Genomic DNA, 26907 nt, shown 5'->3' on the forward strand with positions numbered 1-26907 from the left:
AGGTCCGCAAGTGGAGCTGGATTGAAGTTGATATGGTAGAAGTTGTAGGACTCATTGCCCGAGCCTAGGATTCTGTTGTTTTAAACTTTTTTCCTGGGTGCCCAAAAAGCGTCTCGAGTTTACCTTCCGGAAAAGACGTTCCGGATACTCGGGGAAGCAGCAGTCTGATACTTTTCACTTGACCATTTTCTTTCAGGGGGAGCATCCCTCGTTCATTTATCCGCAGGTGCCATGCGGTTTGGGGAAAAAGGTTCCTGAGGTTGTTTTCGAATACAGGAAGATCTGAACAGGTTCGTCTTTTTCCGCGAATCTTGCTTAGATGATATAATTATAATAATCCTTAGAATCATTACGCGTTCAGGCTTAGAGAGTCTTAAATACAATATTGTTTTGAGTAGGACATCAATGTTAAAACGTCGAAAAAGCTCAAGAGGGATCAACCTATGTCTTCATAATTCACATTTTAACTAAAAACCCAGATTAATCCACCTAGCGTTGGTGATGCCTTTCTCGCATTTAGTTAAGACACCAACCTTATATGGCGCTTCTATAGTTCGATGTACCATTTTCTCCATAACTTTTAAACGCAATGAAGGATCGTTATAAAATTCAATAGTGATCAACAAGGCTTTGTCCCCTGTCGAATGAAACTTGTTGCGAGAAAATCGGTTAAGGATTACTATACGAAAAGTTGTCTAATGTTTTTTATAGCTTTTGTGCACACACATACACACGGACAGACAGACATGTGCTCAGCTCGTCCAGCTGAGACGATTGGTATATAACACTATGGGTCTTAGAGGTTTCTATAAAAAGTTCGTTTTCGGAGTGAAATGATAGCCTTTTGGTACAACTTAGTTGTACGAGAAAGGCAAAAATGGCTTATGATGGAGACGCATGGTTGTTCAGAGCTTGTTTTCCCTCAAATTTTAGGATTCCTGTCTAGTGTTTCTTAGACTAACCTTCTCTTTAAATTTTAATCTTTTAAGTTTTAAATAATCTCTGTGAGAAATTAAAAACAAGTGAGAAAAGAAATTTCCCTGAAACGACTGTGTACTTCTGTAAATTAATTGTTTTATCTCTCCTTTTCTCTGAAACTAAGTTTTCAACGATCTATTTTGCAATGACTGATTAATCACTAGCATTCAGCATACCTCTATCGTGCATCTCACAATGGACGGAAGGGACATCTAAACGTGTCGCACAACGTGGCACACGTCACTGACTGGCGAAGGAGAATTTTCCTCTCAGCCTTTGGCCTTTGTTCAGTCATCATCCGTTACCATCGCACCCGCACAGCGACACTCGACGATATTCCCTGTCGAGAGGCTGGCAGTCGGTTGTTGGAGTGTTCATCGGATCCAAAACAAAATACATTCCGTTTACGACACCGTCGTCGCTCCGAAATGTGCTTCAGTCGGTGTTCAGTCGTGGTCGTTGCCGGGTGAAATATCGAGATATTTTTCCGAAAGTGGAAAACCGCAATAGCAGTAATCCAACACCGTTTGAAGATAGGTGGTTGAAGTTTGATTCTGCAGGTAGAACAGCTGAGCTAAGCTTACAGAACATCATACTGAGTGCGGTGAACGGTGCGATATGTGTGCGTGTGGCTGGCCCTTCGGGAAATGCTCACCTGTTTTGTGGCTAGTTAAGTAGGAAAAGCGTTTCGTCGATTGCAGCAGTGGGATGTCCATCGCTCGGCTATGTGCTATGATTTTATATACCCTAATTGGCAAATGCAGAATTGGTATAATTGTAGAACTTTATTAGCCTTTAAGTCCCTGTAGATCGTCTGATGGGCTAATTGTTACGATACGTATGGATTTTTCCGTTCATAGTAAGAGTAGAGCTGCAGTAAATTGCGAACTTCTTGCGAATCAATTAAATGGTAATAACAAGTGAGATAAAACTTCGTCAATTACTGTAAATTTTCGTACAATGTCCTTTTGTGGGAAAACAAAGTGCTGTTTCATGTCGTATTTGTGATATTTATTGTCGTATGTGTAGTTAATAAATTTGGCTTCTTATCATCAGTGCATGCAACAAGATCATCAACAACGAGTTGGACAATGAATTCAAACATACATAGTAGTATAACATGGAAAATGCTACTAGTGTAATAAGTGGAGCTCGATAAAAGATAACACATCACCCCTCATTATTGTTCCAGTTTGGAAATATTGGGAGACACCAAAATCGTATCGCAGTAATACTCAACACAATGTACGGTGACTAGACTGTCCACCAAATTGTAGCGACAACATGCAAAGAGTGGTAGATTAAACCTGCATAACTACAAGTGGTCTCATTGTGAACAAACAGCTGGCATGTAGGTTGTCGAAGTCACTTTTGTGGTAGTGCACCATTACTAAATCTGGCTATGTAGAAACGCCAACAAAAATATTATATGAATCGGAAACGGGTTAGATAGTCCGAAGGAAACTGAAAATAATTGAATGGCCGACTTCTTCCTGTGACCTTAGACAAATAATGTTCATTGTCATCCGCTTCGTGCAGTAGATTATACTGAACTATCTATGTAGTGGGAAGGGAAAGGTGACCCTGGTGAGAAACGCATGAAAAGGCAGCAGTGCATTGTGATATACAATGAAGTGTACACCAAATGAAGGTACATAGTTAAAAGTTCGTGAGTTTTCTAAGGAATACATTTTTGGATTGACGGCAGAGATTTTCCGTTCCGTTGACGTTGAATATAGAACTAACGGGAAGGAACCTATTCCGGCAGCGGGCTGAAGGCAACAGAGACATCGGTAGTGGTCTTCAGAATAGTTCGGTTGCCTTGGAGGGAGTAAATGGAAGAAGAGGCAAGCGGAAGAAGTCACCGTGCAACGAAACAATAACCTTTGCGTGAGTAAGAAATTTGTTAGTTTTTGTTGATGAGAAACTTAATTGATTGAATAGTCTTTATTAGCTCTAGCGTTTACACCTTAGGTTATATTGTATCGATTAATATTGGGAACACTGATATGTTGGTTTTGTTGGTCATGATTGTTATTAAAATAGAACAGAACTGCTCAAAGGTGTGATGCAATTCAACAATGGCTATCCGTTTCATAATTTAATGAATGGCGAATAGATTACAAAAAGTAGAATCAATAACATCCGTATTATTACACCTGGCGATAATAGAACATTTCTCATGAATCGTAAAAATGAATTGTGTGTTTGTGTGCAGACATGGGTAGTGGATGTGCCTTTCATTTTGACCAAGTAATCTTTGCTACACAATTAAATTAACAAGCAAACGCTTGAATAGTTGGCAGAACATAACAGAATCTTCCATTTTTTCCTATTGAAAATTGGACAGATCCGACTACGGGTTTCAAAGTTATCGCCAAAATTCCTGTTTTTACATGAGAAACACGTACAAAATTCTCACTCATTTTTCAGGCACTTATCATTAACCGATTTGCTCGCAATAAGTTGCATTAGGGGTCTCCATTAGCCTTGCGATCAAAGGCGTAGGATGGCTAATCCGGAGACGGCGAGTTCGATTCTCGGTCCGGTCTAGGATGTTTTCGGGTGGGAAATATTCTCGACTCCCTGGGCATAGTGTATCCATTGTACTTGCCACACAAGATACATGCTCATGCGAGTGCGGGCATAGAAAAATTTTCAATTAATAACTGAGGAAATGCTAATAGAACACCAAGTAAAAAAGCAGGCCAAGCTCCAGTTGGAATGTAGAGCCATTGAAGAAGAAGAAGAAGTTGCATTCGACGCGGAATCCTGTCCCATTGTTTCGGTTTGAAAATTGGCCGAATTGGACTATGGGATTCGGAGTTATGGCCAAAATATATTTTTTACAAGAAAAGTTCTCACTCATTGTTTAGGCACTTTTTCTTAGCCGATTTGCCCGCAACAAGTTTCATTCGAGGCCCTTCTTAGCCGTGCGGTAAGACGCGCGGCTACAAAGCAAGGCCATGCTGAGGGTGGCTGGGTTCGATTCCCGGTGCCGGTCTAGGCAAATTTCGGATTGGAAATTGTCTCGACTTCCCTGCGCATAAAAGTATCATCGTGTTAGCCTCATGATATACGAATGCAAAAATGGTAACTTGGCTTAAAAACTTCGCAGTTAATAACTGTAAAAGTGCTTAATGAACACTAAGCTGCGAGGCGGCTCTGTCCCAGTGTGGGGATGTAATGCCAATAAGAAGAAGAAGTTTCATTCGACGTAGAATTGTTTCCTATTGACAATTATTTCGACTCTGGGCTCAAAAGTTATAGCCAAAATACTATGTTTATAACACATCACCGCTTGGTGGATTAGTCTGGGGTTTAGATTCTAGAGCATCGATTGAATTATTGTCATGATATGAACTTTACAGAATATCTTCAGATACGTTTAACACCGTAAATCATACAAATTCCTAATATTCCCACATTCCCGGGTAATCAAATACTTCAGATTCCTTAGCTCGAATTCGTTTTTAAACCTGGGTCAGTGCCAACCCGAACCCAGAATAAAAAAACATTTTCAGTTCCATCTGTCATTGCATACGTTAGTTTGCGTCGCATCGTGTTTGTTTTGATTCGAAACATATGATCCAGGACATCCAGTGCAATGGCAGTGCGTTGGCCTTAACTAATCAGATCATGATAAGTGCGTGCACTGATTTTGGAATTTAATTTTGGGCGGATATTTGTTTTTAATTACATTATATAATCACGGGCTCTTTTTTATACCAAGAATTCCGTAGAGAATTCATGTTAAGGAGATTTTCAATTCTTCAAGAATTCATCTAATGAATCATATTAATTCCAATCACCATTTTTGCAAAAGTCCTTTAGGAACTCCTAATGGAACTCCGGGGAATTCCTCAAGGAACTTTTCGAAGAATTCCTCAAGGAACTTACGGAGGGATTCCTCAAAGAACTTCCAGAGGAATTCCCCAAGAATCTTTATGTACGAAACTTGTGGAGTAATTCCTGACGGAAACTTCGAGTAAGTTCCTGTATTCGAAAAGAATTTCCTGGAATTATTGCCGGAATTTCTAAATTAATTCCTGGAGCAGCTTTCAAAGAAAATCCTGGAACAGTATTCAAAGATATTCCTAGAAGAATCTCGAAAATCTCATCTCTTGGAAAAAATATGGAGAAATGCCTGAAAGATATCGCAAATGAATGCATACAAGAATTCAAGAAAGAATTACTGAAATTATTACCAGAAATTACTGGCAGAATTCCCGAAGAAAGTTCTGAAACGCACGAAAGTGTTTTTTGGAAGAATTTCAAAAGAAATTCTGTATATTATTTAAGAAAAAAATCTATTCGGTATTCCTCAAATATATTTTTCTGACAATTTTTAGAGGATTTTGTAAATGGGTTTAAGTGGAATTCTCAAACTAATTCCATCCATCGACCTAATTTAGGACACAATCTGTGAGAAAAACCATGAATGAACTTATGAATAACTTCCCTAACAATTATTCTTAAAACTGAATCTAGACAACAGTACCGGATAGTTTAATTTAAAACTACAATAACAAATATAACAAAACTTCCGGAAAAAAAAATTCAACGCGCATTTTATTTGAATAAACGGACAGTTTTGTTTTTCCCCTCTGCTTGTTTATTTCGCCCAGTCGGTACAGTCCCACCCACCCACACGGTTTTGACAGTTAAAGTACAGTTGTGTTAGTGAACCCGGTGCGAAACCGTGAAACAACACAGTGCGATCCCGACAGCTTTGTGGTTGGAACTAGTGCGAAACTAATTCCAACCTGAACGAATAAAAAAAAACGTTTTTATAGCACTTTCGTTATTCACAGTTTGACACATTAATTCAACTTTTGTTGATTTTTCAGGAAATGGCCTAGATTCTCAAAATTATTTAAACCTTTATTCTCCAAGTTCAGTAAACCCTCTAGACCAGCGGTTCTCAACCTGGGGTACATGTACCCCTAGGGGTACCTTCGCTGGCCCTAGGGGGTACCTCGGACAAAAATGCACAATGGCGGGCGTATTAAATTCCAATTGAAACTTATTGTTAAAGTTTTGATAATTCTGTATTTTTATTTCAAAACTTTGTCTTGTACAAAATATACATGGCGAACGGTAAATCAAAGCCAATTGAATCCTGCCCTCCTCAACCAGCATAGCGTATGAAGGGCTGCAGAATAAAAAATCAAACGAACAAAACGTCAAATGAGCAGGTTTGGAAAATCTTCAATGCAATCTACCTGATCTAAACAAAATGTTGAATAATATGTTAGCTATATGCTTTTGAACTGAAATCTACAGGTTCAGAGACCTCCATTTGAGATACATGAAGGCTTCGAAGAAAAGTTCGGTTGCTTCATTGCAAGAGGATTAGAAGCATCCTTCTACGCTTCTCGGAAGCCTCCTTTCAAGAGGCTCGGAAGCCTCCTTTCAAGAGGCTCGGAAGCCTCCTTTCAAGAGGCTCGGAAGCCTCCTTTCAAGAGGCTCGGAAGCCTCCTTTCAAGAGGCTCGGAAGCCTCCTTTCAAGAGGCTCGGAAGCCTCCTTTCAAGAGGCCCGGAAGCCTCCTTTCAAGAGGCTCGGAAGCCTCCTTTCAAGAGGCTCGGAAGCCTCCTTTCAAGAGGCCTGGAAGCCTCCTTTCAAGAGGCTCGGAAGCCTCCTTTCAAGAGGCTCGGAAGCCTCCTTTCAAGAGGCTCGGAAGCCTCCTTTCAAGAGGCTCGGAAGCCTCCTTCAAGAGGCTCGGAAGCCTCCTTTCAAGAGGCTCGGAAGCCTCCTTTCAAGAGGCTCGGAAGCCTCCTTTCAAGAAGCCCCCTTTCAAGAGGCCCAGAGGCTTCCTTTCAAGAGGACCGGAAGCCTCCTTTCAAGAGGCTCGGAAGCCACCTTTCAAGAGGCTCAGAAGCCTCCTTTCAAGAGGCTCGGAAGCCTCCTTTCAAGAGGCTCGGAAGCCTCCTTTCAAGAGGCTCGGAAGCCTCTTTTCAAGAGGCTCGGAAGCCTTCTTTCAAGATGCTAAAGAGGCCTTATTTTAACATTTTAAGTGGCTCAAAAGCCGCCTTTCGAGAGGATCGAAAGTCTCTCGATAAGAGGCTCAGAAGCCTCTTATCAAGAGGTACATAGGCTTGCTTCTAAGAGATTCAGAAGCTCCTTGCAAGAGGCTTTGAATTGTGCTTTCAAATGGCTTGGAAGCCTACTTCAAGAGGGGGTACCTCAATTAATGCGAAAGTTTGAAGGGGTACCTCTCGAGAAAAAGGTTGAGAACCGCTGCTCTAGACTGTCGTTGGCGTAAGCTCCAAATTACAACATGCATGTTTGCCATTTTAGCTCAAATTTTCAGAGGACACTCAGAACATGGTAAAAAAATCAGATAAGCAAGATAAGGAGCAAAATCAATTTTCCTAATAGATATACACCACATAACATATGAGTAACTCGGGTAGCAAAAGTTGTACCCTTATAACACTTTTTATTTGTTATACGGAACATCGAAACGTCAGAAGATACTATAACAGTACTTGATCTAACAAGGGGTCACGCAACTTATATTGTACATATATCTGAATACGATTCGCGTTGGAATTATACAAAAGATTTTTCCTAGTGGCGTTGGGTGTTTAGGAGCTGAAATTGTTTTTTTTTTATAATTAGTTGGAGATTGGAGTGAACAATATTAAAGTAGCAAAGAAAGGAGTTTAAGGTATGTAACTGATCTAATATTGTATTGATATTGATTCGACAAATTCGAACAAAATCCATTCGTACGCCGCGCACGGGCTCTTAACCAGTGAACCATGAATTTGTTTGGTGTTTGGTTGAAATATTATGTTTTTATTCGAAAAGCATATCAAATGCTCATTCATTGCTATGAACACATTTATTAACTGCATTTCTCAAACATTCCCCAGGTGTGGCGTCTCTCCCAGTGCAGTGGTGTGGCATCACACCTCATTTGACTTTTTTTTCTAACATGTATGTAACCGACTTTTTGTCTTTCAAAAGTATTTTATACTATGTTTCCTTAAACTATCGATAACAACAAGTAGAGTTTCATTTATCGGATTATTTTGAAGAAATGTCGATTTATAAAAAGGTGATGCACAGTTTTGGTGTTTTCTGTTTCCTTTTTACATGTCGTTGAATTGCTCTACTTTTGGTAGAGTAATGTGACCAGCAAGCATGCTGCGAAACGCGGGACGCCTATCTGAATTGCGTCACTGGCTTGAAAATGGATCCTCCAAAAGTGCATTTCGCATAGATTTTGGCCCAAAAAAATGGAAAAATATTTGTAAGGCTGTATGAATTGTAATAAATTTGTAAAACGAAGTTGAAAAATGCAGCGTCCCGCGAAACGTCTGGGACATCTGGTCACATTATGGTAGAGAGTATTCGGAATACTATCAACATAAAAGCAATGTTCTAATAATGAAAAGAATGCAATGAATAGAGATGACATTAATATGATAAAGATTATTTTGATTTCAATGTTGAATCATCACATTTTCATTTAATATGATATCCAAATTGGAAACACCTCACAGTTGCGATGCTCTCCTGCATTATGATACGCGAGTTTACTTTCGAACGATTGATAATTTATAATGTTGCTTCTAATCTATCTATTTTGTGATTGTTGCGCATCTTAGACAAACATTGGTATATCCCTCGTCATCCTTTCGGAAAAAACCGAAGACTGCGTATATAAAGATTCGTTTCTAATGTAGAACAGTTCTAAGGAATATACTTTTCTACACATGTTGAATAAAATCTAAATTTTTACCATGCTGACTCGAATATATTATATCAATATTAGAGGAATTTTATTTTCGTATGATAAATAAGTTAAAATGGATAAAAGTTGAACATTTTATCAAAAATCGCCTGAAAATAGAAGTTTACCCTACAAATAAATCAAATTAGATTTCATCAAATATAAATTGGTTAGTAACAACATAGGAGAGACCTTCTTTTGGATGCAATCCGTAATTTTTAAAAACAATGTAAAAATTTATGATAGAAAAATAAATATCATTATACTTTGGCTACAGATCTTGCTCTTTGTAGTCTTGGAAAAAAGTGTTATAATTTTCTGATCATATGATATTTGTTTACACTTGAAAATGACAGAACGATGTTCCCGTTCTCAATTATAACAGTTTTGGCTCATCAAAAGGGGGTCAACTTTTGGATTGGATTTTGTTCGAAGATCCACTTATGTTATGTGTATACACACTAGCATTTTCTAAAATATTTGGAATTTGAACTGCCCCAAAGCTAATGTTCATCCTTGCAGACATGGACTGCCTTCTAACTTCAAGTTAGCATGTATTGCCCAGGACTTTTCCAAACTTTCTGCTTCGCCCAGCAATCTACTTAGTGATCCATTTTTGAACTACTGGCTCGGTTCAGTTAATTTTTGAGTCTGTGCCCACTTGATTCTAAGACTGGGCTTGCGTGCTTGAGGCAGCGGCCAGTTGCTTTGTCGAAGCTTTCTTTTGGATCTCTGATTGTATATAGAAGTTTTACAAAGCTCATTGCTATACTCGATCAAGATCGTGCAAAACTCGAATTGGCTTGGTTCACCATCGTTGCGTGTGTTTTGTATTAGTTTTAAAGAATATGTGATTGATATTAAGTTCAATGAAACTAGTTGGTCATTATCAGTAGCGAATCAGAACAGTTGAAGTTATATTTAACTTGCAAAAGTTTCAAATATGAGCATTTTTCATCATAGTTATACAGCACGATTCTTTTCAACTCGTCGCTCTCTCTTGCTCTGCTGGGACTGGAAAAATGGCTTGTAACTTAAAATAAGTACTCCCTCCCCTTCCACTGCTTTTGTACATTGCATCAATAAATTTTACATAGGACTGAGTTAAGAAATATATGCATCTAAGGCACTGCAGCTATCAACCACAATAGCTGGTATGACAAAATAGTGAGCAGAAACTTCTGACAACTTTCTCGAAGAGACATAAAGTTGAGAAACGAAACCCAATGTTCTCCAGTTGTTATTGTTTTTTATTCGCATGCAGGGAAGCGGGGGTCAGGATGCAATCTTCAAATTAATTTCTGTTATAGCTATAAGGTTAAACATTTACGAGATGATCCGACACGGGCTGAAAATCTCAACAAAAAAAAAAGACAGAAAAAAAAGTTTTGAGTTAAAACTATTATCTAAAATGGGTTGGTTTATGTTTTAAGAACTTATGTTAGAAATGCTTTTTTCTTTGATGGCATTACATCTCTTAACATCTCAAACTAAACTAATTGTGCACTGTCAGTGTAATTCACTGCAAGATTCCTGCGAAAAGATATCATTTTCGTAATTATATATCTAAGACAATGATACCTAGTCTAAACTCTCAGGGGAGTCGAGCAAAATTACTATCTAAAAATGTTCTGGACCGGGACTCAAACGAAGGCACATTCAGCATAGCCTTTCTTAGCAGCCGTGTTCGACCCAACAAACAATTTAAGCTGAACAAGCTAGTTTCTTAGCTGAAGAAGCTTATTCGCCACGAAACAAGCTCTTCTTCAAATGTTTGTTAGGGAGATCTTGAAATTTGTTAGCAGTTTTTTTTTTCAATTTAGAAGATACTGTATACAATATATGCACTTTACTGTTTTCGAATTAGATCAGGGCGATGAAACATAGCCTTATAACATTACTTTGGCACAGCTAGGATTATTTTCTGATGTGTGTCCCAACACTTCAAAGCATGAAGTGTTTCAGTTCCTTCTGATTGTTAATACATCTATTAAAAGCTTCATTTTCATTCCGATTCGTTTTCATTATCAGTAATTTTCCACTAAAACTTAAACAATAGAATTAAACTTTGATTGGTAATCAAATTACTCGACTAATGGTTCTCGACCGTTATATTCCATTTCGTCATATCCATAATCTTATCTTACACATTCCCAGCCAGCAGAAAGAAAGCGTCCTGAAAAATAATTGGGTAAGCTGACGCCCAATTATTTTTGTCAATATTGATGCATTCATAATAAATATGACATAAGCGTAAAACCGGCCACCCTCCCGGGTTGCGTATACAGAGATAATTCCTCGAAACGGTAACAACTTTGTATATGCCAAGATTTTGCAAAGTTCTTATATATGATCGTATGAGACTTTTGCTAACGCTGGTTGAGTGATTGAATTGAAATTTATATTATCTTGGTTTTAATATGAAACAATGGGACAAAATTTCCCGTCGAAAAAAACCTATTGCGTGTAAATCGAGTTAAGTTAAGTGCCAAAAAAAGGAATGTTTTTTGCCCACATACATTCATACACTACACACTCACACAAAGACATCACCTTAATCATCGAGCTGAATCGATTAGTGTATAACACTATGGGTCTCCGGGCCTCCTACTAAAAGTTTGTTTTTAGAGCGAACATTTTGCCTTTACGTATACTAAGTACACTATAAAGATAAAAATTAGATTAAATTAGTTAAAAAATAGGGGTCTCCAGTAGCCTTGCGAGCAAAGGCGTAGGATTGCCAACCCAGAGATAGCGAGTTCGATTCTCGGTCCGGTCTAGGATGAAACATTCTCGACTCACCTAGGCATAGTGTATCCATTGTACTTGCCACACAAGATACATACTCATGCAATGGCGGGGATCGAAAAGCTTTCAATTAATAACTGAGGAAATGCTAATAGAATACTAGGTTGAAAAACAGGGCAAGTTCCAGTTGGAATGTAGAGACATTGAAGAAGAAGAAGAAGTAGATGAAAAATTAGAAAAATGGTTAAGTTAATCTGCACAACCCCAATATTCTTCTATGATTTGGCTCATACTGGATGCCCAGGTCCTGTTCGATGTTCGATAATTGATTTCGGTTACCAACTGGATTGAGAATATGACCTTACAATATAAACATTCAATACATTTGCCCTTGCAATCCCACCTAGCGCGTTATGGAGTATTATCCCCTACGTTTTCCTACCGAAGAAGGAACGCAGAACGCTTCACACCAAGGACACCATCCAGACACCAAGCAATGCAGTCCCGTACGAACTATATAGGTTGGAATTGTGTGTAATATCGGGATATGACTTGGTTTCACAGGAGGAGGGAACCGGACGAAACGGGGGTTCATAATGAGAAATTCCTTTTAGGGATTTGTTTTCTTGCTATATTTAAGCCCAAAAGTTTACCTCCGTATCCTCGAAACATCATGCTGCATTACCGATCATTTTACTCTACTCCTACTGTTTCATTAGCCCAGCATGAGACTTTTAATTTATTCTCTGAAAGCTTTCATTCATCACTGCTTGTGTAACTGTGACTGTGTGAGAAATGTTTCGAGGAAATTCGCCATTGGCGTGTTACACAGCCGTATGGCTGAAGAAATGCTCTCTAGCTATACCGACTAATATTAGCATGTGATTAGAGTTGGAGTAGAGCAAAATTATGATTAGCCACGAATTCATTGCTTACGAAGTAGTTGAGTATTTAATTAAGTTAAAACTGGTGGCTTTTCTGTATCTGAGCAGATAAAATGTGTTGTGTACGACATAAAATTGTCGATTATTATCGACTTCTGAAAAAGTATTCGAAGATCAGGAGCATATTTTCCAGCGCATACACGAAATCAAATTCAAATATCTCTGACAGATACGTGAGGAATGTTGCTGATTGTATTCAAAACAAAACATTGAGTATGCTGATAGTTAGTAGTAGCTGTTACTTTTTTCTTGGACGATTAAAGTTAATTTGTAAGAACATTTAAATATTGTGAATGTGATTAGATATTCGTTTATAACAGAAGCTTCACACTTTCGACAATTGGTAGTAATGTAATAGTAGTCCCTGATATATTTAGGGTAGATGTACTATATTTCGCCACTGTGTACTATTCCGCCACCTATTTCGCAAACAAGTAGTTTTTACAACGCTCTAGTGCAATATTTTACCTAACTGTATTAAACAATCATACAGCTATAGTAAACATGCATACGTTAAATAAAAATTTTGTTATTATAAATCTACGATGACTGATGAAAAATGCATCTAAAAATTGTTGTCTCGATACCATGACAATTTTTGTCCGTTTGAAGAACAGGCCAAAATAAACAAATGTGAAGCGAGCCGTTCGTATCTTCTGGAGTGGCCTCAGCCATCTCCAGCTCCTGGGGATGTGATATGTGATTGAGAGTAAACGACTCGTTCTAATCTACTTTGACGGGTAAATACTTTGAGACAATGCAATGGTAGATCACCACAAATGCCAGAAAACTGATCAAACCTTCGAAATTATGACCAATGTACAATAGGGTGGCTCAAATTAGTATGGGAAAATTTTTTCCAATTTTTTTGATAGGCCGTCTTCTTATTTGATTCTTTTTGATGCCCTGATGCTCTGGACAAAATTTCAGCCAAGTCGGTCAACGTTTGGGCGATGCTAAACTCGTTGGAAGTTTATATGCAAAAATGTATGCAGAAACATTCAAAAATAGTTAATTGCAGTTGGACGGCACAACTTACGATGAAGAACTATGATACTCATTCAGACCTTGAAGAATTTAATACAGAATGTTATGCAGAAAACCTCGAGAAGATTAGATTTTGAGCAAATTTCGTTTCATTTACCTTTGAAAAGAAATAAATTCACCCCTACAACACTCCAGTAAAATGCTCATATCTTTGCCTAATAAACTCTTATCTTCTTGCGGTTTTCAGCATAACATTCTGTACTTAATTCTACAAGAATTGAATGTGTATCATGGTTCTTGATCGTAAATTTTGCCGTCCAAATGCAAATCACTGTTTTTGGATGTTTTTGCATACATTTTTCCACATAAACTTCCAACGAGTTTAGCACCGCCCAAACGTTGACCGATTTGGCTGAAATTTTGTCCAGATCATCAGGGCATCAAATAGAACCGCATAAGAGGGCGGCCCATCAAAAAATTTGAAAAAGTTTTTTTTGAGCCACTCTAATATAAAAACACAATCATAAGAACTATTCATAAAATGTGATCTCTAACGGTTTACTATAAAACAGTTCATGTTTTTGTCTTAATTTAGTTAAATAAAATGTGGCGATATTTAGCACATCAAATTTGGTGATTTCAATTATCGCCACTGGCGAAATTCCTTGGACAGTGTTGAAATTTAAACCTGAGTTAATTTTTGCCACCATCAACAGCATGGGTTGTGTTCTTCTTATTTTTAAGAAGCCGATTCCCATTATGAGAAATGGCTACTGTGGCTGAAGGTTCTTCCTCGGGTATTGGATATCAGGATTCCTCGCTGCTACCGGAACCTGACATCTATAGGAGGAGCTACTGTCGTACAAATGCATACTTTCGTTGATGCCAGCGAAAATGGTTTTGCAGCTGTTGTATATCTACGCTTTCAAAAGGGAGACAACGTGGACATTGCATTAGCCGGAGCAAAAATAAGGGTGGCGCCTCTAAAATTTCTGTCAATACCACGCTCTGAACTTCAAGCTGCTGTTATTGGAGTAAGACTGGCAGACACAATCTTGGGATCGCGTTTTCTGGACAGACTCCAGGGATGTCATGTGCTGGCTACACTCAGACCATCGCCGGTACAGTCAGTATGTTGGAGTGCAGGTCAGCGAAATTTTAGAAACAACGGAACTACGGGAATGGCGATGGGCTCCGACAAAGTTAAACTCGGCCGACGACGGGACCAAGTGGAAAAGCATGCCCGATTGAAGTTCGAGTAGTCGCTGGTTCCGTGGGCCTGAAACATCCTGAAGAGAAATGGCCAGCAAATACGCACTCTATCGCTGTAATCAACACAGAGCTTCGTCCACATCTACACCTTCACTTCAAGGTTCACGAACCGATTATCGTAGTTAATAAATTCAGCCAGTGATTTTCTTTGCTGAGGACTACGGCGTACGTCTTCAGAGCAGAATCAAGAATATGCGAGAGAAAATACGGAATACTCCTAAAGCATACGGAACACTTACTCGTAGTTAGCTAATCACAGCTGAATGTTATCTGTTCCAAGTAGCCTAAAGAAGTATCTACGGATAAGAGATTGCCGTCCTATCTGCAACAAAGGGGAATCTTGAGGATTCGTGGGAGAACCAATGCTTGCCAATACATTGACAGAAACTCCGTCAATCCTATTATTCTTCCTCTTGAACACGGCATCACCAAGCTAGTTGTGCTAGATGTCCAATTGTCCACCGTAGATTCCTTCATCAGAACCATGAGATTGTTATAAATGAACTGAAGCAAAGATACTACATCCCAAGAGTAAAAGCCGTTTACAAATCGATCCGGAATAACTGCCAAGTTTGCAAGAACGAAAGAGCTCGTCCGCAACCACCGCTAATGACTGACTTGCCACCGTCACGCCTCGCAGCATACAGTCGCCCGTTCAGCCACATGGGGGTGGATTATTTCGGGCCAATGATGGTATCCGTATCCGGGGTATCCGGGGCCCTCCTTAGCCGTGCGGTAAGACGTGCGGCTACAAAGCAAGACCATGCTGAGGGTGGCTGGGTTCGATTCCCGGTCCTGGTCTAGGCAATTTTCGGATTGGAAATTGTCTCGACTTCCCTGGGCATAAAAGTATCATCGTGCTAGCCTCATGATATACGAATGCAAAAATGGTAACCTGGCTTCTTTATGGAATCTCTCGAACTATTTTATGGATTTATGGTAGCGTTTTATGGAACATTCAGATGTTATTTATGGATCGTTTTTCATTCTTTTATGGATCGTTTTTCCACATTGTACGGTGCAAAGTAAATGCGCAACGGTGCCGTTAAATGCGCAACGTCAACTAGCGATCTTACTACGTCCCTGGTCTAATACATTGCAGATTTCAGCCACACCTAACGACTTACAAGATGATTGCCCAACGCTTGGCTACACCCAATGACTGCGAAGAGGATTGAACAATGCTCGGGCTGCTTAACTGTCACTTAATCAAGAGAATGAGTTGGGGAATTAGAAAGATAGATTCTAGATATATTCTAGATTTTTTGTCGTTTACTGGGAATACTTCTTCTTCTTCTTCTTATTGGCATTACATCCCCACACTGGGACAGAGCCGCCTCGCAGCTTAGTGTTCATTAAGCACTTCCACAGTTATTAACTGCGAGGTTTCTAGGCCAAGTTACTATTTTTGCATTCGTATATCATGAGGCTAACAAGATGATACTTTTATGCCCAGCGAAGTCCAGACAATTTCCAATCCGAAAATTGCCTAGACCGGCATCGGGAATCGAAGTGGAAGTGCTTAAGTGAACACTAAGCTGCGAGGCGGCTCTGTCCCAGTGTGGGGATGTAATGCCAATAAGATGAGGAAAAGATTAAATCAGATTTGCTTGAGAAGAACCAGTTTTACATAATAATACCGAAACCTCCCCAATAATTAGAATTTTTTGCCTTTTGCGTCAATTTTAGAGATAAACGTACGTTTAGGGTGGCGAAATATAGTGCTTCTACCCTAAATATGTTAGGAACTTTTTGCGTTTTTAGGTGTAAGACTTTATGTGTACTTCAAAAACACATTTTTGATAGAAAATCCGACTGAAAATACTTCGATCAAATCGATCATTGCGCTCCGAAATAATTGACAGAACTTATTTTTCCTCCAAAGACCCTTCCTCTGAGAAAAATAAAAATAACAACAATGCTCTTTTTTAGAAAGAGCGAAAATGCATATAAATACATGCAAACTAGATTGTTATTTTATTACTTTATTTTGGTATGTGATTAAATTCAATTGAAAATGGAAAGCTTTTCCTATGGGAACTAGTCCGTTTTCCATCTCACTGAACATATATTCATCTCATCGCAAACAAAAAAGTACAGCACCAATCTTGTCACTTTTTTGCCAGCATACATCCCCACTGCTGAAAAAAATCACAAAAATAAATAATAAAGCAAATACCTTTTCATTACTTTGTTTTTGATGGGATGGAAATGGGAGCTATGAGATGAAATGCCGAACCATTTCCCTATATCATGCGGAAAATCGAATCCTGTTTGAGTAATGTCCAGGGATGTTTAAGGATATTATTTAAACTTTTTTTTTTCCTATCACCGCGTATCAGGGTTTGCAGAAATCGAACAGATAACGAACAACGATGAAAAAAAGGCAAAAACTGTTCAGAATGTGTGAAAAACAGAATCGGTTAGGCAGCTCCCACAGATAAGTGATGATTCTCGCTTTGTTCTCGCTCATTTTGTTTTGGGGACTGCAAAGCTGTGTAGAATAAGTTGAAGTGCACCATCTGAACCAGGGCTCTTCGCGTTTGGAGTTTTTTTGGCAAAACATACTTTTGCATATAAACGATAAAGACGGATCCATAAAAAACTGGAAAACGATCCATAAATAACATCTGAATGTTCCTTAAAATGCTACCATAAATCCATAAAATAGTTTATGAGATTCCATAAAGAATAATTTTTCGATCCATAACTAAGCTAAAATTTAGCAATTAATTGGGAAATATGTTCCATTAACATGGTCAAGAAAAGCAATGCAATTCTTGCTATTTTCCCATGAAAATATGACAAATGATCCATGAAAATGATCCATAAAAAACTCTATTTTTTTATCCATAAAACTTCAAATTTGCGAATTTTTTTATCGTGATGATGATCCATAATTTCAGTAATATGATCCATAATTTTAGTCATATGATCCATAATTCTGGCCATTTGATCCATAGTTTTGGTGATATGATCCATAAATTTTGATAATTGATCCATAGATTTTATAAAATGTGTGGATCAATTAATATAGTTTCATTGGCCTTCTTTCCAAGCATTATGGATCACATTATCAAAATTATGGATCATATGACCAAAATTATGGATCATATGGTTAAAATTATGGATCATCACCAGGATATAAATTGCGCAAATTTGAAATTTTATGGATCAATTTATAGTTTTTATGGATCATAAAAATATTCTTAATGGAATCTCTCGAACTATTTTATGGATTTATGGTAGCGTTTTATGGAACATTCAGATGTTATTTATGGATCGTTTTTTGCTTCGGCCCAAGAACTTCTAGCCACACCGTGCTGCCAAAAGGCCAGGAGTCTGTTTTTAGTATGAAAATTATCCATCGTTATCAGGAAAACTGTTTAATACGTTGACGATATCAAGTTATTTATAATTCACTCGATTGTGGTACACCTTGTTAATTTAATTCAAATAAAAGCTTTTTCAAACGATATTTAGCAAGAATAGCTAGTTCTAATCAGAAGTTGCTCCATTGCAGTAGGTATTGCACGGCCCACAAAATTCTGAAAAGTGGCCTTTTGTCATAAATATCAAATCAATAATGCGGGAATGGGATAAGAAACCATACATGTTTTTTTAGTTAATCATTATCGAGATACAGCGCAAAGATAGAGAAAAATATTTTAGTCTTGGGTTTACAAATAACCATGCGTTCCCAACCGAAGTAACAGATTTATCCGTCTAAGACGAGTTAAGTATCCTCCATTTAATTCCACCAATTATTTCGATATCTTTGCAGATACGTATTTCGACCACAACTGTGTGGTCGTCTCCAGTGCTCGTACTTGACTCGACTGTCGAGTCAAGTAGTATGTTGTATCAACATATCTCTCAACTGACTTGCACACTGATACTCTTCCCTCAATCTTCATACGGGAGTATGGCAGAAGGAATGTCGTGAGATTTATACCATCATAACTATTACCCTCTGGTCGCTTTCAAATCCATTTTTATAAAACATTTTCATGCCTGCCGTGTCTTAACGGAACTATCTAATTTACACTTTCGCCTCTAATTATATCATGAACATGTGCGTCTTTGGAAGTTTGGAAGATGATATTAGCATTTCCATAACATTGTAAAAAGCGTTTAACTTCACTCAGAAGAAATACACTCGTCTGATTATTCAATAGCATATCCAGTTATAAATTTGATAAGATAGTCATTCGAAACGAATGATAATTACAAAACTATATCAACAGTTGCTATTGACGTTGTCACTGACGTTGTTATAATTTTGTTATAATCTTGTTTTATCCTGTCCCATTGTTTCCTATTAGAAATGGGCCAAATCGAAAAATGGGAATAAAAATATTTTTTTGGCACTTATATTTCATTCACGTAATTTGTGGACGTTCGCTTTTGAAGGACCATAAAGGACCATTTGAGCCGAAAGAGTCAAATCATCATGATTACTTTTGTTCCAATCAGCGCAGTAACAGGACCATTATGGGAAATTTCGATAACAGTGACGGAAAAATAGCCAAAGGCGTCTGATGGGGATGGATCGATATACTGGACTAATGGATCTGTGCTCACTGGCACAGAAATATTAACTGGAAGTAAATATAGGTCATTTCAATTGGATGGGTGAGCAGTTTTGTCATGATTGTGGTACCATCATATGGGGTAACTTGCAATAGTTTCATCTTCCAAGTTTCCTTTTTTTTACAAAAATAAGGCTGCCGAAGTGGATAAGTACTCTACCCCGTATACAAATGGAGACGTGTAGCATATTAGGGGAAAGGGGTGCAATATGCCCTTGCTAAACAAAAACTGTTTTATTGCTTTAGTTGTAATGATTTTCATCAGTATTTTTACCTCATGCATCATTTAAACAACAGAGTGTATTGTACCTTTAAAAAAAATTAACTATGTTCCGTTCTATTGTCACATCAGCCGTCATCTTATTTTTTATTTATGTATTACATCAACAGACTTGATACAGCCCCAATGATGGTTTAAAAAAAATATGTATAAATACAATATCACATCACTACATTAAAAACATTGTCAAGGATTAAAATACAATACAATCACAAATACATTAACTATAGTCTATGTGCGTCAATTGTTCTGGTCGGTAAAAAATGATGTGAAGAACCGGCGGAGGACATCTCGTGTCAAGTGGAAATCAAACACCGACGCCACTCTATTGAAGACACGCTGCAAACCATGGAGAGCACTACGCAGCCCATAGTTTGTGCGACGAAAAGGAAGTCTTAGCATTAGGTTACTCCGCAGTTGTCGGGGTTGTGCGTTGATGTTTATTTGCCGCAGAAGAGTGTCACAACCTATTCTTCCTTGCAAAATATCGGCGACGGTTAATGCTCTGCATACATCCCTTCGGATACACAGAGGTTCTAAGCTGATCAGCTGACAACGGCTCTCGTAGCGAGGAAGTCGTAGCGGATCTCTCCAGGGAAGGTTGCGGAGTGCGTACCGTATAAATCGACGTTGAACGGATTCGATGCGTTCGACACCATTATTATAGTTTGGACTCCAGACCGCAGAGCAGTATTCTAACGTAGATCGCACGAGAGAGCAATACAGTGTTTTCAAACAGTAGATGTCTGTGAAAGTCTTTGTCACTTTGATCACAAATCCAAGAGACCTAGATGCTTTATCAACAACATATGAAATGTGATCCGAGTATGTCAGTTTGGAGTCCAATAGAACACCGAGATCTTTCACACAGTGCACTCTTTCAATAGTCGTTCCGAACAGGCAGTAGTTGAAGGTAATCGGTTGTTTCTTCCGAGAAAAAGTTATGATCGAGCACTTTTTCGGGTTAACTACAAGTCGATTTGGATCGCACCAATGAGCGAAAGCATCGATCTGGTCTTGTAGTAAGTGACAATCGGCTATTGAGCATATGCGCAAAAACATTTTAAGATCATCTGCAAATGATAATCGCTTTCCGATCGTCAGGTCCCGATTTGTACGACGTTTTTAGCCGCGTGGCTGCTCTCGCTATGGCATCTGTACTTACATCGACAGCGTTTAGCGTTTGATTCGTTAAGGGTACATTACCCGCTGCGCTGGTTATGGAGTCATTGGAGAGGAGCTCATTGACAAACACGCTAGCAAACTTGGCCGAGAATAGGTTACAAATCTCTTGTTGAGTTGAAGCCATGTCTCCATTACGCTGCTCGTTTACGTAGTTCCAAAAGGATTTCGGATGGGTTTTAAGCCGTTGCTGTATCCTCCGCTGGTAACGTTTAAAATAGAAACTACTTAACCGTTCGTATTCGTTGTTCAGCCTAGCATAATGGTGCTTCAAGGGAAGAGTGCGGAACCTTGTGAACCTTTTCAGGACGGCCTTTTTGTCCTTTTCAACGAACGAAGGTCATTTGTCATCCACGGAACCTTAGAGTCGGTATGGGCAATCTTCTTTGGAACATGTCTGTCAATGACATATGCCAAGACATGAGAAAAAGTCTGTGCAGCGATATTTGCATCGGCCGGGTCGAGGATACTCTGCCAATCCAAGTTAGACAGCACTTCGGCAATACTGCAATAAATTGGCCTTGCGAAAAACATATGACACAGCCGTTGAAGTACCAACATAGTCACGGACGTCATCATTCTCAACTCCAATTACAAGAGATGGATGGTGAGGGGAAGCCTTGACCAAAGGAACAGGTGCAGTGGAAATAAATGGAGCGGTGTAACGACCGCCGACGAAGCACAGATCCAGCAAGCGATTATTTTCATTCACAATGCAATTAACTTGAGATAACGTTGCAGTACTGTAATTATCCAGCAACCTGAGAGCTCCCGGGTGAAACGAGGAATGCTCCTGATCAGGGCGTAGGAAACCGTTGTGAGTTGGAACCCACGCGACTCCTGCAAGGTTGAAGTCGCCCAGAACGATGATTTCATCGTTGGGAGACGCTATTTCCGACGCAAAGAAGACTGATCGGCAGTGCGTGTCGATGAGTTTCAAGTCTCAAGTTCGGTCTGGAGGAATGTACACCGCACAAACAAATAGTTTACGGCCCCCGAGCTGAATAGATACCCAAACCTGCTCCACGGTGTTGAACGAATCGTCTTCGATTACTGATGCCTTCAGCCTAGAACTTACAGCGATTATGATGCCACCTCCTGTCGATTTCCTACTGTTATTCGAGTTTCGATCACATCGAAAAACCTCGTACCCAGTCCCAAAAATATAGCTTGAAATTGTGCGAGAGTCTAGCCAAGTTTCGGTCAGAACTACGATATCGTAACAATCATCCATGACCGCTAGTCGATAATCTTCCACTAGACCATTCATTCCGCCAACATTCTGATAGTACATAGTAACGTGCGATTTCGGACGGGGGTTGTTGCTCTGGAAATCAGGATAATATCAGGAAGAGAGGCGGTGGTTGATTGATCGTACTTGCCGGTAATAGGAATTCGGAAGACCCCGTCTCCCTTCCCATGCGCAGGACCGGGACGACTGCGATGGGAGGAATAGGGGCTTCCTAGGACTTGTGACACTGAAGCGTCCCGGTGTTCCGTTAGCAGCAGACTTGGTTTGGCTTGACGAAGTTCCACTGGAAACGATAATCGATTCAGGCAAGGAATTGTTCGTAATAACAACGTACTTGCCTGCAGGAGGAGTTCGGAAGACCCCGTCTCTCAACTCAAACGCAGGACCGGGATGGCTGATGGTCGCTGGCGGGAGGGGCTCGACTGCGATGAGAGAGATAGGGGCTTCCTTGTAGCTTGGGGCAAGAGTGCATCCCGATGCACAGCAGAATAACGGTTGTTGATTGCTCAGTTGTCCAAGACAACTTCTTTTGTCAGATGACTCCATAGATTCACACACAGCAGTGGGTTTGGTCGTAGAGATTTCGCGGTTCACGTGATTGCATACAGTGTCCAAAGGATACAGTTGTTTCATAGAACTTGTAGTACGCTTACGTGCAGTTGTCGAAACGGCGGTTGTTCAGTTGATAGTCGACTGGAAACAAGGATTTTTTCAGGAAGCAAAATGTTTTGAATAGGAGCGTACTTGCCTGAAGGACGATTTTGGAGGGCCCCCTCTCCGGTCCCAAACACAGGACCGGGACGGCTGCAGGTTGCTGGCAGGAGGAGCTCGACATCGTAGGGCTTATCGTTATTAGTTATATTTTATCCGAAAAGTGTTCTAATTGCAGCAACATCCATGAATGTCTTCTAAAATGGATCCTTCCATTATTGGTGCAGTGTTCCAATAGTTATTAATTTGGGATAATTTTTATTTCGGGTTCCTATAGATGTAAATCCCATTGTTTTCTTATGGAACTCGCAACTATAGGAACACTACCGTAACTATTGGTACAAAGCTAAGAAAAGATAAGGTATTTTAGTGATATTTTACAGATTTTGCGGGAAATCCATTTTTTGTCTAATGACAGGTTTACAAATTGATGGAATAGATGGATAGCTGCGTTAAATACGTAGATTATGTAAAAACAACTCTAACGCAACTTTAGGAACACCCACGACTATCGGATATTTTACTCTAGTTTTGTAGGGCCTCCTTTCCCACCGCTCCCCTTTGAAAAATTTACTAGACCGGACTATGGGCTCTAAACTTTTGATCACTATTTTTGATACTATTTTTTAAATTCACCAGAAAGGCACCTTTACCGCTAGGTGAAATCATTAAGTTTTTAGTCCATATGGGGCACTATACGGGCTAGGATAGGATGTGACAACTCAATTGAGACTGCCTTGTTGTTTTTTAGTCGGTTGCTCTGACGAGGTGGTCGCCAGTGCATCCAAATTAATTTGGTACATAATCTTCCACATATCATGTATCAAAATTTGATGTTTTTCTTTCCGTTCCATCCATTATTTATGTAAGGGAAGCGAAAGACTAACAGAGAGAAGTTTTCGCTAATGAAAATATGACTTTGAAATCGAAAATGACAGAAAGGTGAATGATAATGCTTAAAATCAACAGTTTTAAAACCTTTACAACCCTTTAGATACATTTATATGACGTTTCCAGTTCAATAGAAATTAATTTAGTCCCAAAAAACTGGAACTCAAACATTTACGTGTTTTGCTTAATATCAACTTTAAAAACCAGCAACACGGCCAAACTAACAACATGCTGCCCTACGAAAATCGCGCCGCCACCAATCGAAGTAATCGATTGTCATTTTCAACCAATCAGCAACCGGTACGATTGTGACAGAAAATCGGTACGATTTTTAATGACTACTTGGCACATCCTATCCTAGTATACGGGCTGCTTTGTCTCTTTCTCGCTGCAAACAAATTAGAAAACATCAAGGCCAGTAAATGTTAACATTTATGAAGAACGAAAGAGAAAGAGATTTTTCCGTGCGGTGTCCTATTTCTCACTATTCTTCTCACTTATGGATGAGGCTTTCTTAGTCTGAGGATAAGCAAAACGGCTAGATTTTGAAATTACCCGACGTTAGGTAGCATATCAGAAGCCCAAAACATGCAACAGGCATTAACTCGCAAACGAAAAACGGTTGACAAAGTAGGTCTATGTTCAATATTATGTTACATATTTCGTTATGTTACATATTTTTGCAATATGTTTCCCGTAATTTCCCTTGAAAAGGGCTAAATACATTCAGCTGAAACGTCGGGTAATTTCAAAATCTAGCCGTTTTGATTATCCTCAGACTGAGAAAGCCAGATTTATAAGCAACCTTAATTTCAGTTGACAATTAACAATAAACTTCTCACTTATTTCACTCACATTTCTCATTATTCTTCCCGCTTCTTACTTCTCACTTCTTATTTCTCATTCCTAACTTGCCACTTGCCGTTAAAATCGTCATCGGTGACATGAACGCACAGGTAGGAAGGGAGGAAATGTATAGACCGGTCATCGGACCGGATAGTCTGCACACCGTATCGAATGACAACGGCCAACGATGCATAAACTTCGCAGCCTCCCGCGGAATGGTAGTCCGAAGCACTTTCTTCCCCCGCAAAACATCCACAAGGCCACATGGAAATCACCTAACCAAGAAACGGAAAACCAAATCGATCACGTTCTAATCGACGGTAAATTCTTCTCCGACATCACGAACGTCCGCACTTACCGCAGTGCGAATATTGAATCCGACCACTACCTCGTTGCAGTATGCCTGCGCTCAAAACTCTCGACGGTGTACAACACGCGTCGAAGTCGGACGCCGCGGCTTAATATCGGGCGGCTACGAGACGGTAGACTAGCCCAAGAATACGCGCAGCAGCTGGAAGTGGCACTCCCAACGGAAGAGCAGCTAGGCGCAGCGTCTCTTGAAGATGGCTGGAGAGATATTCGATCCGCCATTGGTAGCACCGCAACCGCTGCACTTGGCACGGTGCCCCCGGATCAGAGAAACGACTGGTATGACGGCGAATGTGAGCAGTTAGTGGAAGAGAAGAATGCAGCATGGGCGAGATTGCTGCAACACCGCAAGAGGGCGAACGAGGCACGATATAAACAGGCGCGGAACAGACAAAACTCGATTTTCCGGAGGAAAAAGCGCCAGCAGGAAGATCGAGACCGTGAAGAAACGGAGCAACTGTACCGCGCTAATAACACACGAAAGTTCTATGAGAAGTTAAACCGTTCACGTAAGGGCCACGTGCCACAGCCTGATATGTGTAAGGATATAAACGGGAACCTTCTTACGAACGAGCGTGAGGTGATCCAAAGGTGGCGGCAGCACTACGAAGAACACCTGAATGGCGATGTGGCAGACGAAGATGGCGGTATGGTGATGGACCTGGGAGAACGCGCGCAGGACATAATTTTCCTGGCTCCGGATCTCCAGGAAATCCAGGAGGAGATTGGCCGGCTTGAAGAACAACAAAGCCCCTGGGGTTGACCAACTACCAGGAGAGCTATTTAAACACGGTGGTGAGGCACTGGCTAGAGCGCTGCACTGGGTCATTACCAAGATTTGGGAGGAGGAAGTTTTGCCGCAGGAGTGGATGGAAGGTGTCGTGTCCCATCTACAAAAGGGCGATAAGCTGGATTGTAGCAACTACCGCGCAATCACATTGCTGAACGCCGCCTACAAGGTACTCTCCCAAATTTTATGCCGTCGACTAGCACCAACTGCAAGGGAGTTCGTGGGGCAGTACCAGGCGGGTTTTATGGGCGAACGCTCCACCACGGACCAGGTGTTCGCCATTCGCCAAGTACTGCAGAAATGCCGCGAATACAACGTGCCCACACATCATCTATTTATCGACTTCAAAGCCGCATATGATACAATCGATCGGGACCAGCTATGGCAGCTAATGCACGAACACGGTTTTCCGGATAAACTGATACGGTTGATCAAGGCGACGATGGATCGGGTGATGTGCGTAGTTCGAGTTTCAGGGGCATTCTCGAGTCCCTTCGAAACTCGCAGAGGGTTACGGCAAGGTGATGGTCTTTCGTGTTTGCTATTCAACATCGCTTTGGAAGGGTAATACGAAGAGCAGGGATTAACACGAGTGGTACAATTTTCAATAAGTCCGTCCAGCTATTTGGTTTCGCTGACGACATAGATATTATGGCACGTAACTTTGAGAAGATGGAGGAAGCTTACATCAGACTGAAGAGGGAAGCTAAGCGGATCGGACTAGTCATCAACACGTCGAAGACGAAGTACATGATAGGGAGAGGTTCAAGAGAAGACAATGTGAGCCACCCACCGCGAGTTTGCATCGGTGGTGACGAAATCGAGGTGGTAGAAGAATTTGTGTACTTGGGCTCACTGGTGACTGCCGAAAATGACACCAGCAGAGAAATTCGGAGACGCATAGTGGCTGGAAATCGTACGTACTTTGGACTCCGCAAGACGCTCCGATCGAATAGAGTTCGCCGCCGTACCAAACTGACAATCTACAAAACGCTCATTAGACCGGTAGTCCTCTACGGACACGAGACCTGGACGATGCTCGTGGAGGACCAACGCGCACTTGAAGTTTTCGAAAGGAAAGTGCTGCGTACCATCTATGGTGTGGTGTAGATGGCGGACGGTACTTGGAGAACGAAGGTATTTGAACCACGAATAACATTAGCTGTTGAGAGAACCATCCATAGCTCACACCGCGAAAAACGGAAGACTGCGATGGGCCGGGCACGTAGCCAGAATGTCGGACAGTAACCCGGTGAAAATGGTTCTCGACAACGATCCGACGGGCACAAGAAGGCGAGGTGCGCAGCGGGCAAGGTGGAT

At 40.2% G+C, this 26907-nt stretch overlaps 1 protein-coding gene across 1 annotated transcript in view; it reads left to right on the forward strand.

Annotated features, from left to right (window-relative positions):
- Window positions 1-1402: 1402 nt before the first annotated feature.
- LOC134211226 (uncharacterized) overlaps window positions 1403-26907 on the forward strand; it is a 419224-nt gene continuing 393719 nt past the window's right edge. Inside the window, exon 1 of the mRNA XM_062687921.1 lies at window positions 1403-2868. The gene's annotated coding sequence lies outside the window, so the exon portion shown is untranslated. The remainder of the gene's footprint in view (window positions 2869-26907) is intronic.

Source organism: Armigeres subalbatus, chromosome 2 (assembly GCF_024139115.2).
Source record: "Armigeres subalbatus isolate Guangzhou_Male chromosome 2, GZ_Asu_2, whole genome shotgun sequence".
In the NCBI taxonomy this organism is placed as follows: domain Eukaryota; kingdom Metazoa; phylum Arthropoda; class Insecta; order Diptera; family Culicidae; genus Armigeres; species Armigeres subalbatus.